We start from the raw sequence: 16,922 nt of genomic DNA, 5'->3' as shown, positions 1-16,922 counted from the left end.
GGGATGGGAATGTGGCACAGCAAGGAGGAGGGTCCCGGCCACCCAGTACCCCCGGCAGCCATAGCACAGCCCCCAGCACAGCTCAGAGCATCACAACCCAGCTGCCCCACGGCAGACGGCCTCATCCTGCACCTCGCAGAGCCCATTGCAACGCTCCAGAGAGCTGCAGCAGGTCGGGCTGCCAGGGCGCAGCCCCCCCACCTCACCATTGCCTGGTTTTGCCCCACGATGCCAGATCCTGGCCAGAGCCACCGTGGGAAGCCGGGAGTGGTGAGCACCACACCAGGGCTCTGTTCGGCTCAGGTGCTGGTGCACAGCACCCAGCCCTGCTCCTGTGTCCCACCCCAGCATCCCCACAGGGGCAGGAGCACCCGAACGCAGCTCCGGCGCCGAGGCCATAGCCCTCCAAGCACGGCTACCTTCATCGCAGCACAGAAACGCAGACATCTCTGCTGGGGACACTTAAGACCCAGAGTAAAACCACGTGTAAGTTCTGCACCCCTGCACACACAAATCACTGTGGGCATCCCGCACCATCCTGCGGAGCTCCGCGCGCGGCCGGGCTGCTGGTTCGGGGGAGTTGGTCGAGCAGGTTATGGTTTGCACGGGTTGCATGAGCTGGATTTGCACCTCTTAGCTGTGACATCACTTGCAGGTCTCCCTTGTTTATTAGGTTTAATTACTACTCGTTACCAGAGCAAATATCAAAACAGTGCACCTGAAAGAACCAGGAACAACGCGGAGCAAAGCGTGAGTGGGGACATGGGGTGACAGCAGGGTGGCACCAGGCAGAGGGGATGCGCTGGCAGTGCCCAGTGCTGGGACCCTGCTCCGGAGCATCCCAGTCCTGGATCGTCCCAGTCTGTCTGGGAACCTGTTGCCTGTCTCACAACGTGCACCTGAAAAACCTTTCCCTGCTCCTCTTATCGGTAGTGCTGGCAATTTTGATAAGCAAAAGAGATTAAAGAGAAAAACATTTGCTTTGCTGTGCTGGGGGAGAGTTGGCCAGCACAATACAGAGCCATGAAAAGAGGCAAAAAGCCCCAAAATGAGATCTCGGCTTTCCTCCCCAAAGCAGCGGCCGTGCCATGGTCTCGCCACTGCCTTGCGCAACCGGCGGCTCAGCACGGCTCTGCTTGCCTATGCAAACCAGGAAAAGAAGAGGTTGCAACACCTGAGGAACAACAAAAGAGGGGAAATAAAGTCTGGCTTCTCTGCCCCGTGTGCGCAGTTTGCAATGCTTTTTCCTTGTCCTCCCTGTCAACCCCTGGGCTCTGATTCCAGTGCCTTTTGCCACAGCTGAAACTTCAACGCTTGGGAACACGGCCGCAGGGGAGGGATGGAGAAACGACTCATGAATCAGCCTGGAAGAATCTCTTTGCCCACCTGCCTGCAGCTAATCTCTGGCTGCATCACAAGAATAATAGATAAGCAGCCGTGTAATATATAATAAAACTATTGAAGGCACTTGATGTCACTGCAAAAACCACAGAGGCCATCAGGCCTGATTTGTTCCTGAGCCCGGTGGTGTTTCCTGGTCCCCTGCAGCACCAGGGTTCCCTCTGCCTCAGCTCCCGCACAGCATCTGGGGACAGCGGTGGTCCCCGTGCCAAGCAAACCCACAAGCCTGGGTCCCTCCAAGAGGCCTCATCCTGCATCCCGTGGCTGTGCCTCTGGGCAACGCTCAGAGAGGAGCCGTACCCCCGCTCCCAGGCTGAGGAGGGGCTCTCTCGAGCTTTTTTTGCAGCCCAAGGAGACTGGAAATGGTGGAAAAGCCGTTACCGCATCCCCCCGCTGAGTCCTGCTCTTCAGGTGTGAACACACATCTGCAGTGCTCAGTGCCTCAGCCCACGCCAGCCCCACATCTGACAGGTATTTTTGCCCCAAGACAGAGGCCACAGCTCCAGGCCAGCAGTGGGATGAGGGGGGACGCTCCCAGGCTCCCACCAGACCGAGCATCCTTTAGGCTCCCACCAGACCGAGCATCCTTTAGGCTCCCACCAGACCGAGCATCCTTTAGGCTTCAACCTCCCCAGAACTGTTGCCTCCACCCTGGTACCTGCAGGGGCTCCAGGTGCAGGGGGATGCTCCAACGCTGGGCTGAGACCAAGGCAGAAACCAGCCTTCAAATTAACCAGTAACCATCGGGAAAGCACCAGGACGCAGGGAATCCCTGCTGTGGGAGAGCCTGGGATGCTGGGGCTGGAGCCATGGTGCAGGAGAAAGGTCCCAGCGGGAAGCAGTGGTTGCTCACTCCCCTCCTGCTACCCGTAATCTTAATTGCTCTTCACTGCCTGTTTGCTAACAGCAATTCATTTCCTCCCTGCCTGCTCTAGGAGGGTTTATCACCCTCATTCCTGTGTTATTTCAAGCTAACACATGTGTGGAAGGTCAGAGCCTGGAGTGCTCCCTGCAATCCTAGAAAGAGTCTCCATGGCAGGAGCAGGGCAGGAGGAGCAGGGCAGGAGGAGCAGGGGGCTAGCGGGTCTCACACGCATCTCACCCACCGCCTGCAAACTCCTCTTTCCCGGAAAAACGTGCTTGGCAGAAAGTGGGAATACTGGCCACGTTTTCCATCCCAGCTCCTGTCTGCTTTGCAGTCCTGACACAACACCCACCCCGGCGAGGTCCCCTTGCTCCTGCACAGCTCCCTGGTCCCCTGGTCCCCCTGCATGGCTCCCCGGTCCCCCTGCACCTCCTGCTCCCCAGCCAGGTGCTCGGGGCGGGCTGGTTTGTGCCGATGAGTTTTGGAGATGCTCTGGTGAGATGTCAGTGCAGAGCAGCATCCTTGATGTCCTGCACGATGTCCCTGTGCCACCAAACTGGAGCAAACAGCAGGAAGCATAGTGCTGGCATCCAGCTGAGCTGCTGCTCGTGCTCCCCCGGGATCCCCCCCAGACCCCCCTACAAGGGATAGGAACAGTCCCCACGGCAGGGAAAGGGAGCAAGGTGCTGGCTGGGGCACCCCCCAGGACTGGGTGCTCCTAATGCCCCACAAAGGGGCTGAGCACCCCCTCCCGAGGTGGGAGAAGGGCTTTCCAGGGCCAGGGAGTGCAAGAGGAACAACTCACGGGCGCACACGGAGAAGCCGGCACGCTTTTTATTTGCGCAGTGACCCCGTGCAGGTCTACCAGGGAGCACATGCAGCGCTCCCGAACCACCACGATCCCTCCAGAGCAGAGACCAACCAAATTCCCTTGAACTCCTCCTTGCTCCAGACAAACATCCCCATTTCCCGAGCAGCCCCGTGGCCAAGCAGGGCCGCTCCTTTTTATTACCCGCCCCCCCCAGCCACCTTTGCTGGGCTTCCCCATCTCCCAGATGCTGCCATAAACCCAATTTACGGGAGATGCATGTGTGCTCGAGGCAAACAGCCGCAGTTATTGCTGCTGGCACCCACCTGCAGGGCCCACCCTGATAAAAAAGCCACTGCTCCAGTGCTCGGTCCCTGCATGAGGCGGCTCCGGCGTTCCCGGGCTGTGGTGGGGAGACCTGAGCAAAAAAGAAGGAGAAAAAAAAAATAAATAGAAAGAAGAGCAGCAAGAGAGTTAATGGCACCATGACCCAAATGGTGTCACCTGCGTGTCAGGGCAGCCCTTGAGGGTGCAAATGGGGGTGTTGGAGAGCCCAGCTCCATCCAGGGGTGCAGGGGTGGGGGTCTGCTCCACACTGGTGATGTGGGAGGTCCTGGAGCCATCTCTTGGCTGGGCACGGAGGTGTCGGTGCTCACCTGGTGCTGTGCAAAGGCTCCTTTGCACCCCACAGTGGCAGGAGGTGCTGGGGTTTGGCTCTGGGGTGCCACAGCCCCACTTCTTCAGTCCGGTTGTGCCTGGGAGGGCGGCTGGGGAAGGACGAGCTGGTGGGGGACGAAGCGAGCAGGGTGATGCCAGCACGACCCTCGCCTCCCACCCTGAGCCTGAGCCCAGCCCCTGGCCCACCAACTGCCCACCCAAACGCACCATCCCACCTCCTCCCAGCAGGTTTCCCACATCTCCCCAGTTCCCTGCTCCCCCCCGGCAGGCTGAGCACCACCAGCGCAAACTGGGGTGACGCAGGCAGGGAGGTCGCGGGGTGCCCGGCCAGGCTGGAAGCAGCGGGATCCACCGGTGTGTTTGCTGTTCCCTGCTCAAAGCCCTGCTCTTTTCTTCCTCAGGTTGCGTTAAACTCCTGCTTTTGTCTTTCGGGATTAAAAGCCTAGAAATGGCTGCAGGTCACCCAGCAGTGCCAGGAAGAAATGGCTTAGGGTGGCATGGGTGCGCCGGGCTGGGTGGCAGCGTGAGCCCCGGCAGAGCAAGGATGAGGGAAGGGATGACGGAAGGTCGCTGGCGATTTGGGGGTGCAAAGGGAGGGAAATCCACGTGTGGGGACGGCTCCTGGTCCAGACTGTCCACGCACCAGTGGCACTGACAAGCAACCCCCAAGTCACATCCAGGATGAGAGGATCCCCCAAAACAACCCAGACGAGCATCGCCCCCCTGTTCTGTCACCATCACCCGCGCATCCCACCGGCAGGGCTGGCACCCCCTGGCCGTGCCAGGGGCTCGGGGACCTTAGGTGCTGGCGGTTCCCAGGCACACACGTGCAGCCAGGTGAGACGGGCAGGGCTCTGTGCCAGCAGACGGGATGTTGTTTTTTCACACAGCACCGGTGCGGGGCCTGAGCAGCAGCAAAACCCTCAGCGGCTTTGTTTCCCACACTGGCTGCCATTAAGAAATGCAAATTCATTCTGCTGCCGCTGTTTCTCCCCGCATGCAAAACGATCCTTGGGTATAATGGGCCCACGGAGCGGCAGCGTGGGAGCCGCTGGGGCAGGGAAACACCTCCCGGGTGGGAGCGGGCAGCACGAGCAGCTCCAATGGTCTCAAAGCCAAGGCGGGCCAGGGCAGCACGCAATGCCCCAGAGAGCAGGAGAGGCTCTTGGCTGTGGTTTCCCCTTTGGTTCAGCGTTATCCATCCCAGGAGAACCTGCAGAAGGTTTTGCCCCAGGAGCAAAATCTTTAAAAATACCCCTAAAACCCACGCTCAGCCTTGTCTCTGCTCAAAGTAAGAGCTGGCGGGGCTGGATGGAGAGGGGAAGGCGGGGGGGGCAGCGGGGACTAGAGCCACCCCTCTCCTCTCTTGGGATCAGGCAGGGCCAGCCCTGCTGAGCCAGGTTTGCAGCATCCAGGGGACCCCTCTGTGCCCCCCCAGGCAGAGGGGGGGGGACCCCACGAGGAACAAGGCTGCTCTGCATCCCACAGAGCCGTGGGCCTGGGGCGAAGGTGCTGTGCTCCCGGTCCTCTCGTGGGGACAGGGACAATCCTGCAGGGCTGGAGGAAGGCTGGGGACAGGGACAATCCTGCAGGGCTGGAGGAAGGCTGGGGACAGGGACAATCCTGCAGGGCTGGAGTAAGGCTGGGGACAGGGACAATCCTGCAGGGCTGGAGTAAGGCTGGGGACAGGGACTGCGCCGAGCTGCAGCAGAATAAGCCGTGACTCAGCTGTGAGTCACCCGACTCCGAAGGAAACGTGTTGTTCCCAGTGCACAGCGCCCAGGTCAGGCACCCATGGGCCAGGGGGCTCAGCAAGGCACCAGAACCTGGGGTTGGGTGGGCACAAAGCAGGGCAGGACCCCAAACCAGGTCCCGTGCTTGGGGACAGGGAGTGGCAGCAGCGTGTCTTGTCTTCACTCCCTCCCCAGGCACCTCGAAGCTTGGAGGAATCTGCTTTTCCCTGACAAACACAAGCTGCTGGGAGCAATTCACGGGCACCCTCAGCCTCCCTGACACCACGAGGAGCTGCGGTTCGTGGAGCCAGGATAGGGAGAAGGGAACGAGCCCCGCAGAGCTCTCGGCACACCGGGGCCACCGGCACACGCCAAAGCCCTGGCGCAGGCGGGCAGCATTCCTCGGTGGCATCCCTGGTTTCACAGAAGGGCTATTAAAGCAGAAAGTGATTAATGCTCTGCAAGGGAGCAGAGAGCCAGAGCCAGGCTCCAGCCCTAGTGCAGGATGTGACCCAAAACGGCTCCGTTTTCCCCTTGGAGAGCTGCCCCAGCCCCCAGCCCGGCTCTCCCCATCCCGGCGCTGGCTCGGGGCACCAGCAGAGCGAGGCCGTCGCTCCTCTCCTCAGTGGTGGATTTTAAGGGCAGCAAAATGTTTGTTCTGTCAACACATGCCTAATCCCCAACCAAAAGCCGATGAAAAAAGCCACGGGGTGGGAAGGATGGGAAGGAGCTGCCCTTTGAAACAAAGCCCCGGTGGCGACAGCCGCAGCCCCGAAGCGGGACGGCATCTCCGGGGCGCGCGGTGCTGGTGCAGCTGGCGAGACGAGGGGACAGGGACAACGTGGCAGCCAGGCAGTGGGAACAGCTCTTCCCATGGGAGCAGGGATGGCCTCCAGCAGCAAGTCAAGGCTTCTTTCTGCCTTTAACCAAACTGGAGCGAGTGGGTGTAACACACCGCAGCATCTGTGTGGCAAACATCCCCCTTGGGCGGCCTGGGATGCCCCTGTCCCATGCCCCTGCTGACTCAGCACTGGGCTGGGACACCACGAGCCTGGCCAGAATGGGCTCACCTGGGCACTGGAGTTTTCAGACGACCCAGAAAACCTTTTTCCTGGTGGGAAGAAACAAAAGTTTGTCATGGCCAGGCTCATTTCCAGGTTGGCTGGGGCTGTGGGCTGAGCCAGCAGTGCTTCCCCCTTTGCTGCCCACCCTGGGGCAGCCCCTCCAGCCCATCCCAGTTACCGACCTCAGCCAGCACTGGCCAGGAGATCCAGCCCCTGCAGGAACCCGCTCCCAGCACTTGACAGCATCAGCCCTGTACCCTTCACCCGCAGGGAAAAAAAAAGAAAAAAAAAAAAAGAAGGTACATTTAGCAGTTTCCATTTGTTTGCTCTTTAAATAATTGTTTCCTTATCGCTATTTATTTAGATCCCTTTAAAATTCTGACAAACCTGCTTCTCAGGCACCGTCACCCGCTTCCTCCCAGCCTGCGGGCAAGGCGGAGCAGCCAGGCTCGGCCGGGGGGGGGGGGGGTGTCCCCTGCTCGGGGAGGTACGTGCAGAGCACCGAGCCCCCGCTTACCCTGCCCTTTCCATGACAGACAAACTGGGATGCTCCAAAGCTGTGGTTTGAGGAGCTCACCCTCCTCCCCACATCCCACCACGAACCATGGCAGCAGAGATGCTCTGGGGCTCCCACGAAGTCCTACCAGGCTGGGGGAGCGGCAGGGGGATGCTGGTGAGGGAGTGGGGGAGGAAGATGGCATTGCACACTCACCGCCCCCCACGGAGAGGTCTCCGAGTGGCCACACAAGGCCTTTGCTGGGATCCAGAGGGAGCAAGGATGACCCTGGTGCTGCCCAAGTCCCCTTTCCCCCCCACCTCACTGCCTGCGGAGCCCTGGGGGGGGGGGGGGGAGGTGCAGCGGTGGGTGCTCACCCAGGTAACCCCAAAGGCAGCGGCAGCAGCTGGCCACGGTTGCCCAACACTCCGCTGTACAAAGTCCAGCCGAGCACTGCTCTTGGTCATTAACAGCCCCAATTAGCGCAGCACCCAGAGCTGCCGGGAGCAAAGGCAGGACAGGCTCAAGTGTCCCACCAGCACGGACAGGGGACATCGCTGGGGACAGACCCTCTCTGCTGTGGGAGTGGGGAGGTCGGTCCCCAAGCATCTCTCGCTGTCACCTGCTGGAGAGGCTCAACGTCCCACCGGGCTCGGCTGGGGTGGAAGGGGCTCATCCCTGTGTCCTGGCTGTCCCGTGATGGGCACAAGCCTGATGTGTGGCCAGAGCGGGGAAAAGCCCTCCCGTTGAGCCAGGAGGTTTGGGAAGGGTCCCCTTGCCTTCTGAAGTGCTTCCCGGAGAGGAGCCCAGGCGTGGCTGGATCAGTCCTGGTCTCAGACTTGGTCAACAGCTTTGGTCTAAGGGATACAGCCGCACATCGGAGCCAGCGTTTGCCTGCCACAGCCTGGCCCGATGGCTTCCACAGACACTCAGCATCTGCCTGCCACAGCCCGCTGGAGGACCTTCACTGAAACAGTTTTGCCAAGTTGAATAAAAAAAATAATTTAAGCAACAGATAAAACAAATTCAGAATTGCCGCTGATAGACGCGCTTAGTGTGACAAGCCAGCTTGAGCTGAGAGTTCAGCGCTTTTGTTAACGTGTCCCCAGGTGCCATCGGATGCAGCCGGAGGTGCGAGTCCAAGGGATGCAGCATTGCGGCTTGGGGAGGAGGGGGGGGGTCCAGGCCCACTGACCCAGCCGGTGGCTGGAGCTCTCATCCTCAAACTTGGGGTCTCAACGCCCGATTTACATTCACGGCGAGGTGGGACTAAGGCCGGACCGTGCGCCAGCCAGCCCTGAGCAAGGGTTGTTAATTCTGGGAGTGTGGGGGGTACATCGGTACGGATGGGGGGAGGGGGGTGTCTTCCTGGCTGGTACCCCAGCAGCAGTGGGCTGAGACGCCCCCACCGCACCCCGGGCATCACTGGGGTCGATCAGTAGACCTCCTCGTTATCCGTTTTGTGAGCTAAGCACGCTGCTCTGGTCAACCCCCCGCAGCCGCTTTGAGCCAGGTACAGCCATTACAACCAGACACATCCATTATCATGACAGAACCAAATGTCAGGACAGAGGGAGCCGAGCACCACGCCGCCCGACACCACCCGGGGTTCGGGCTTCGTTACCCCAGGTTGACGTCATGGCCCAGCCTGCAGCTGTCAGAATTAATTGAGGAAACCCAGCCACGGTAAACACGGAGGAAGGAAAACGGGGCAGATTAGATAACGAGGAATGTGAGGTTCTCGCCGTGTTCTGCCCGGGATGGCAAGCCTTGCCCGCCCGCGGGGGCACAGACCCAGGCCAACAGCACAGGGAGCTCGGCCCCGGAGGGGCTGAAATCCCCCTGCTGCAGGACACTTTTCCGAAAAAAGCTCTGGCTTATCCCAGATCCGAGGGTTGGGGTCCCTGCCCTCCCTCCCGCAGAGCTGTGCATGCCCTGGGGTGGGCGGCGAGGGCAGAGCAGGGTCTGCACACCCCACCGCTGCCGGGGGGAACGTGGGGCGGGTGGGAGCAGCGACTACGAGGGGACATGGGGCAACAAGACCCGCTGCTTCATCCTAGTGAAGAGAGAGGCAGGGCCAGGTCCTGGCCAGCAGAACTGGTGTCCCCACCGTGGTGTAACAGGCGCAGGGTCCCAGCAAAGGGGGCACTCACCCCCGCCCAGCTGGCTGCATCCCAGCCTCCCCAGCAGAGCAATGTTTGGCTCCAGGTGGTGTTACCCAGACCCCCTTTGCCCCCCAGCAGCCCATCACCCTCCAGACCTGGACACAACATGGAGCTACTGGTGCTCAGCCACCCTCCTGCTCCCCACCGATGGGACACCTCTGCCTTCAGAGCATCTCGGAGGTCCTGCTCATGCCGCCCCTGCCCAGCACAAGCTCCTGCCTGGCTCGGTGGCACCACCCCAGCCCCACAGTGGTGGTGAGGGGCCAGGTGACACGGTGCCACCCCGCTGCCAGTGGGCACCACATGCCCCCAGAAAGGTGCAAACCCCTCCCCAGCCCAGCCCCACGCTCGGTGCCAAGCGGCAGCTCTGGGAGCACATGGGGACACAGCTCACACCCGGCTGGCCACTGTCACCAGCATGTCCCAAAGCCTGGAAAAGCCACATCCAGCAGCTCTGGAGGGTTTTGCAAACCAGGAACAACCTCAGCTCCCTCTGCTGGCACCTGCTTCAGGCCAGGCCCTTCCCCAGCGATCCCTGGTTATAAATAACATCTCCAGCCACCTTCCCGCAGCGTTCCCTGCCCAGAGAACACGGTGCCACCTGCCCAGCCCAAAGCCGGGAAGATGCTCCCCAGCTCCTGCCACACGCTGCGGTCGAGCACAAGCAGCTTGTTCAGCAGAAGGACACACAGCCCATCCATCCATCCTGCTCCGGGTAGTTATTCCCATCTTACGAGTGAGAAAAACACCTGGTGAGGGTCAGCAGGGATGAGCCACAGCCCTGGGGAGCAAAGACACAACACCCACAAACGATTTCTGCTGTTAAAAATGAGTCCTGCGGGGCTCCCTCCCACAGCCAGAGGGCTGGCTGGGGACTCAGGACCTCCTGCCTCAGCATCTCTCACCTATAAACCACAGGGAGCACTGCCCTTGCTGGGAACAGGCCTGGGAACGCCGCATCCCAACCTCCCAGCCAGGCACCTTTCACCGGCCGTGGGGTGAAGCATCCCCGGCCATCGCCACCCCACGTCACCCCCCACGCTGCAGCGGGACTGGAGGAAAAGTGTGTGGGCACGATGCTGAGCCCCAGCCCACCCCATCACCCACGGCGGCAGCTGGGAAGCAGGAGCCTTGTTTTTATGTCAATAAAGGGAGATTGCTATGGAGACACCGCAGCCGGCAGCGCAAGCGGCTCCGTAAGACATCCTATATGGCCTTCCCCACCCACGCACCTGGCTCTCCTCTCCGGTGGCCGAATTCAGGGTTTACTTGGAGTTTATGGGCACTTTGAGGGTGTTTACAACAGCTGCCTGCAAGTGGAGAGCCTGGCAGCACCCTCGGAGGTGCCTCAGCATCGCTCGACTCACTCCTGCAGGCACGCGGCTCTCCCAGGATGGTACACACACCTTAAGCTTGAGTCAGCCAAGCAAGCTGGCAAAGGGCTGAGCCCTGCCAGCAAGTGGGAAAGCTCTTGAGAAGGTTTTTTTTATCCTCGTTTGCAGAGATCCTCAATGAATTCCCACAAACAGCCAACCTAGCAGAGCCCCAGAGGTGAAGAGTTGGCACTTGACTGCTGGAAAAAAACACACAGCACTTGGTGAAGGGGAATAATGACATCCCATCTGCAGCCTCAGGCTTGTTCAAACACCCTTAGCTTGAAGGGTGATACACCTCAGAGCTGGGAGAAGAGCCCTAGCAGCCCATGGGAAGCTGGTTATACTCCTGGTTATACAGAGAAGGGGTTCAAACATACAGCCCCAACCAGCAGGAGCTGGGATCGCTGCCTCCGGGAAACTCGTAAAGCCGAGCAGCGAGCTTTTCCTCTGGCTGGAGGATACCCCAGCCAGGTCAATGCCTCCACCCCAGTCCCAGCATCACCCTTTTTCCGCCCAACACCGTGGATTGTATCCGTGGTTTTGACAGCATCACCAACTCACAGCGCAGCTGAGCCGCCTTGCAGGATGCTCCACCGGTTACTCCGTTTGTAAATAGGTGAAAAACATATTTTTTCCTTTTCCCCCCTGCTTTAGCCCCCAAAGTTCCTGCGCAGGCATCCCTTCTGCAGGGAAGACATAATCAAAATAAGGAAATAGTGCACGTGAGACGGCTCTTACGCCAGCCCTGCTCCGCGGAGCTGAGCCCGCAGCACTTGGTGGGGCAAACAAGGCTGGTCCTCACCTGCATGTGCCATCTGCTTCCTCGCTCGCTCTGCGCTGCGTGCTTTTACTACTCGGCTGTTTTATGAATGGGGTAGGAAACATTTGAGATTCGATTTCCTCAAAGAATTTCTGTTTCACTGGGTATTTTCCAACGAACACACGGGCGGAGCACGTGAACAGCAGATAACAGGTTAGAGAGAGCTTCCCGTCAAAGCCTACGCTGCAAGTTACTCCTGACCCCGTGTACGTACGCACAGATCCTGGAGTGCTTCCCCACGGACTCCCTCACAGCATCCCCCTCGCCAGCACGGCCTGTGTCCCCACTTGGCCTGTTAATATTTCACTGCGCATCCCCACAGGATTTGCGGAGAAGCAGGAGCAGAGGGAAGAAGAGGTGAAGCGAGCCCAAATCCCTCCCTTAACGCCTTGCTGCGCACTGCAGGCTGTGCGCCACGTGATTTAGCGGCCACAGCAGGTAGGAGGGAATTAAAAAAAAAAAAATAATAATATCACAAAACCTGCCTTTTTCTTCTCTGCTGCGGTTACAACTGCTGCTGCTGGAGGGCAGGGTGCTTGCTGGAGCCCCCCAGCCCACGCCTGTGGGTATGAGGAGATGCAGGGATGCTGCGGAGGCTCTGGAGCACATCCTGTGCTTGGTGGTTGGCTGGGCACCCTCCAGCCAGAGGCGCTGGCAGAGGAGCCTGGGCACAAAGCGAGGCTCGGGGGATGGTGCTGTTTGGTCCTGAGCACTACCCAGTGTGCTGAGCACCCCTTCCTCACTGTACCCCATCACCCACGCAGCTCCTGCCTACCACAGCGTCACTTCAGGGACCGAAAGAAGCTGCTTAAAAAACAGAATTCTTTTTATAATTTTTTATAAATTGGAATGGGCAACAATCTGGTTCCTTTGGGGGCAAAAAAAAAAAAAAAAAAAAAAAAAGAAGGCAGAAAAAGCAAACCCAAGTAGTTCATAGGTAACTGCGCGCACCGTTTGCCTTGGCCGCCAGCCTTGCCACCCAGCACCACACCCAGCCTCAGCGCAGGATCAGGGATCCCTCGAGTTATTTGCTGTCTCAGGAGATAGTATTAGAAGGTGTGATGGCATTGTCCTGTACCGGCACACTTTGACAGGTTGCAACCCTAAAGACAAACAGATTCTTTCAAGCAAATAACAGAGTCAATGAAAAGTTGGGCAGAGGGAAGGGGAGGCAATCCCCACCTACCCAAACAGATCGGTCTTAAAGACACCCGTGAGCACCAGGAGCTCAAGGGGTGCATTCTTTTCAAGGCACAAAATAAATACCTGTAGGCGCAGGTAGCAGGATGTCTGTTCCCAGTAAGGCTTTTCAGTCAAGCTTGAACAGCACATGAAAGCTCCAGGCATTTATTCAAATGTTAAAAAGCAAACCCAGCCGCACGCACATCGAGGCTTCTTGCAGGGATTAGCGACAGCGTCACATGTAAGCGAGAGAGAACCGAGAGCAGGGCTGCAGCTGAGCTGCTCCACAGTATAGTTTAGATAAGCAAACGTTTGGGCTGGTGCCCTGAGCAGTAAAGCCTGGGGGAACAGGATCGGCCCCAGACGACCCCTGCAAGTGCCCACCAAAGCGGAGACCGTATGTCCCCCTCCCGATACACAGGAACACGAGATAATCCCTTAGTGACAGAAAGAAAAGGAAAAAAAACAAACTTCCTTCGTTCAAACTGCCTCTCCTGCCACGCCAGGAGACTCGGGACCCATCCGGTGCTGTCTGAAGTCTGAAGCATGGCCTCATACTGCACCGAGGCTCCGAGTGAGGTGCTGGCACGTAAATAAACCACACAAGGAGCCTTTCAAGCACTGCTTTGTGTTGGAAGGTAAGGAACACCGGATTTCCAGCCCTCCCACCGGCACCCAGCCCTCCCAGTGCCACCTCCCCTGCGGTCCCAGTTGCAGCTGGAAGGTACCTCCATCTCCCAGCTGCAGCACTGGCATGGTGCTGAGCCCCAGCCATCCCCTCGGACGCACGGGCTGGACCGGTGCAGGCAGGAGAGACAGCGCTACAGCGAAGTTACCTGCCCTTGTAACGAGGGAGATCCACCGCCAACGGGAGCGGAGAGGTGTAACACGCGTGGCAGCGGTCTGTACCGTACGTCCAGCTGGTGGGAATCCTCCTCCGGACAGGGGTGCCGCGCTGAGCATCCCTCCTTCACCGAAACATCCACACGGGGCTCTCGACCACCCTTCATGCCCATCCGCCTGGGCTGGAGGGGTTGTCTGATAAACTCAACACGCACAGAATTTGTTTTGGAAGTGAACTGGGTAAAGACAGGGCTAGAACGGGGTGAAGGATACTGTGTCTTAGCGTCTGGAAACACCCCGGAGACAGAAGCCAGCTGGGTACATTTAACTAAGATGACAGACTCAGAAGGTTTTGCAGCTTCAATAAAACTCTCAACAGCTACAGGACATTTTTTTTCTGTGTTAATTTAATCATACAAATATTCATTTATACATTAAGGAAAAAGCTTCCTTTATTTTCACCCCTAATGTGCTATCATAGGGCTTCTCCCAGACTCAATGAGGCAACACACCATCCTGTTCTACACATGCGCTCCCCCCAGAGAGAACAGACAGGCTGCAGAACCACCCACGCACTCACACACGAAAAAAAAATATTAAAACACACAACAGAAACCCAGACACGGGACAGCGTGCATTTCCTAACCCTGCAGACTCCAGCTGCTCTCCTGCCCGCACGGCTTCGCCCCTCGCTGGGGGAGCCGCATCTCCCGAACCACGGAGGGGTCGTACCCCCCGTACCAGCGGGTACCAGCCCCATCCCTCCCCCCGTCAGGACCACCAGCCTCACTGGGGTAAAACAGCCTCTTTACTGGTTCCCCAGTCTCAACCCCGTCAGGATTCCCTCCCATTTCCAGCAGGCCTGGGTTCTACGTGTGTAACTCGCACGGATGGGGTTCTCCGAGCCACCACATACGCTGCAGGCTCACCAAAATATTTGGCATTCAGCACTTCCGAAAAACCAGGCTGTTTGTTTCGTGTAGCTGAGACCGATACAATCACAGTGCCCTGAAGTCACCTGGAAAGAGCTTTGCTGAATACATCTCAAATCTCCCTATTTAAAAGCTGGAAACCTGACAGCAAGAGCAATTTGAGGGCTCGCTGCACCACACTAAGCTCCAAGGAACCATAGGAGATAAAACCACCTTTGGCCTTAGTGAAACAGTTTTCACTCGAGGAAAAACCCAGAGGTAGAGTAACCACTAATTTAAACGTTCTTCCCCGTCACAGCCAGGGTTACAACCCCAGCCCTCAAAGCATCCAGAGCTCCGTGCCATCACTTGCAGAGCTGGCTCCTGCAGAAACGAGTGCTCACAGGCACTGCCTGGGGAAGAGCGGGGATGTAAGCAGCAAGAGGTTGCAGATTTCAGCAGCAACTCAGACCTGGCCCTGCCTTTCTTTACACCCTGGAGTAAGTGACCCTTGTCACAAGGACACCACGGACTGGAAACACTCAAGAGAATTCAAGTCTATACAGAACAAGTATGCCTTCTGAGTGGGAAAGCACACGACTACTTGGGGTGCATGCAAGTTGGTTGGTTTTGTTTTGTTTTTTTTTTTTTTTTTTTTTTTTTCTTTCAAAGAAAAGGAAAATTCAGCCTTAGGAAAAGCACAGGAACACGAATGTGGCAGCCGTTATATACGAGAGGAGCATACGTGGCTGGCAGCAGAAGGAAGCCAGTGTGGGGGTATCTGAGTTCAAGGGTCTCCCAGACGCCTCAGCTGACCCAAGGCAAGAGGTCGCAGCACCAGCTGTGACACACAGACTCAGATCTTAATTTTTTCCTCCCTTTCGCTACACAGCTGATAGAAGGAGCTAATGAAGATAAGGAGTCACCTTGTCACCTAGACAAAGAGCAGCCTCCAGTGTTTTAGATGCCTTCAGAAGGGAAGCAACGGTATTACAAGAGCGTGATGGTCAGGTACGTGTTCCTGCCTTCAGAGCTTGTCGCACAAGCCACCTGCTCGGAAAGGAAGGAGCAAAGAAAGGATCCACTCACCCGTGCTACGCTACAGTAATGCAAATCATTCCCTAGACTGAATGCTAGGAGGAGATAATTAATCCAAGACAAAATGATGTGACAGGACAAGAACCAAACGCTACAGCTGCACTGAGCGGTGCAGCACCACCTTCCACGGGTCCGCCCTGGATCTCAACGCTCACCCAGCTCCAGCAAGCTGCCGAGACAGACCCAGGCACTCACCAAACCACAAGTGCAAATGGCTAGCAGTCCAAATCCTGCAGTGCCTCTTTTATGCAGATAATTTCTTACATTATACTTGTTTCTCCAAGTAAACATTTTTTGAAGGAAGATTTCAGGTAACAGTGACGTTTAACAACTGAACCTCTGAAATACAACCAAAATCCATCACCTAGTTCTCCTTCTGTTGGATACGCAGAACTCCCACCATCCTCCACAAGATCCGTCTGCACGCACTAAGGCAAGAGCATCCTCAGTAGCTGCAATGAAAGTGAATCCCCTGTTCTAAACCAACCAAGACAGTACAACTAGTCAAGGGCAATCAGAATAAAGCCATGCAAGCCTGCGCTCTGCTCCAACAAGAACAAGAGTCTTCACTGACAAGATTTGGAAGAAGGTTGTGGGAGCTTTATGTATGACTTCTCTTTGGCAGATGGCTGTTCCAGCCTTGTTCAGTGCTTCTGAGTGAGGCGGTATCCCCTGACCTTGCTCCCCTTCAGCAGGAGCTGTGGTGTCACAGCACTTTAGAAACCCACCGCAGCACTCGAGGCCATTCTCCCTCCCCTCACACTGGGCTTCCCAATCCGTAACTGGAGGAAAATGCATTGGAGGAACAGCAGAGCAACCCAAATCTTTAGAGGAGTGATTCCCCCTCTGATACCAAGACCTGGAGATCCCATTTAGAAGAGAAGAGCTTCAACAAAGCTACAAGCCAGGACGATAAAGGCGAATGAATACAAGGCAACAGAGTGGAATCCAGCTGATGATGCTAACTCTTGCTCTGCACTCAAAAACACAAACAATTAGCTTCAAAGCTAATACTTCATCACAGGAGAAACGAATGCAAACTTAAAACAGTATAAGAGAGAGATGGGAGATTCAAAATTAAAAAGGATGTGACTTGTAAAGCTTTGCAACTACTACCAAGTGAATTACAGCTACAGAAAAAGTTTCCTCTTGGCACAAGACTGATACGCTTGCTTGGTTGCTCTAGGCACAGCTACTGTACATCAAGAGTTAACAAAAAGGTATTTTAAAATGCTAACCACGTAGGACAGCTCTGGAACTTTTAATAAATCTGTTTCTTATTAATATGGGCGTGTATTTGTATGTACTTCATGTACAAGGGGAAGGGAAACGAGCGCTCCATGCTATCCTAGAAATCCCAGAGCCATCTTTCCAACTTCAATACCGAGACCTGGTCTTTAGCATGGTTTGCAATGACATGCAGGACAACTAACAGCAACACCCAAACCAAAAGAAAAAAAAAAAAAAAAAGAAGAAATAAAA

At 57.0% G+C, this 16,922-nt stretch overlaps 1 protein-coding gene and 1 long non-coding RNA gene across 3 annotated transcripts in view; one reads left to right on the top strand and one right to left on the bottom strand.

The window, feature by feature from the left end:
• Positions 1–12,364, bottom strand: part of SPDEF (SAM pointed domain containing ETS transcription factor) — a 25,101-nt gene extending 12,737 nt beyond the window's left edge. The window contains exons 1-4 of one of the 2 annotated variants that reach the window (XM_080367544.1): positions 6,732–6,794; positions 6,556–6,596; positions 3,731–3,856; positions 3,401–3,492 (exon numbers count right to left, since the gene is read on the bottom strand). The gene's annotated coding sequence lies outside the window, so the exon portion shown is untranslated. Of the gene's footprint in view, positions 1–3,400; positions 3,493–3,730; positions 3,857–6,555; positions 6,597–6,731; positions 6,795–12,357 lie in introns of those variants that run through there. The other variant, XM_080367545.1, reaches the window with a different exon arrangement.
• On the top strand, positions 4,035–16,922 carry LOC308054549. Its single transcript, XR_013924145.1, has 2 exons — positions 4,035–5,319; positions 5,431–16,922. It is a non-coding gene; the product is annotated as an uncharacterized lncRNA (long non-coding RNA).

This window comes from Falco punctatus (genome assembly GCF_963210335.1).
Source record: "Falco punctatus genome assembly, chromosome: 17".
Lineage (NCBI taxonomy): Eukaryota > Metazoa > Chordata > Aves > Falconiformes > Falconidae > Falco > Falco punctatus.
The sequence above is the reverse complement of the archived record's forward strand: the minus strand, read 5'-3'. Positions and strand labels throughout refer to the sequence as shown.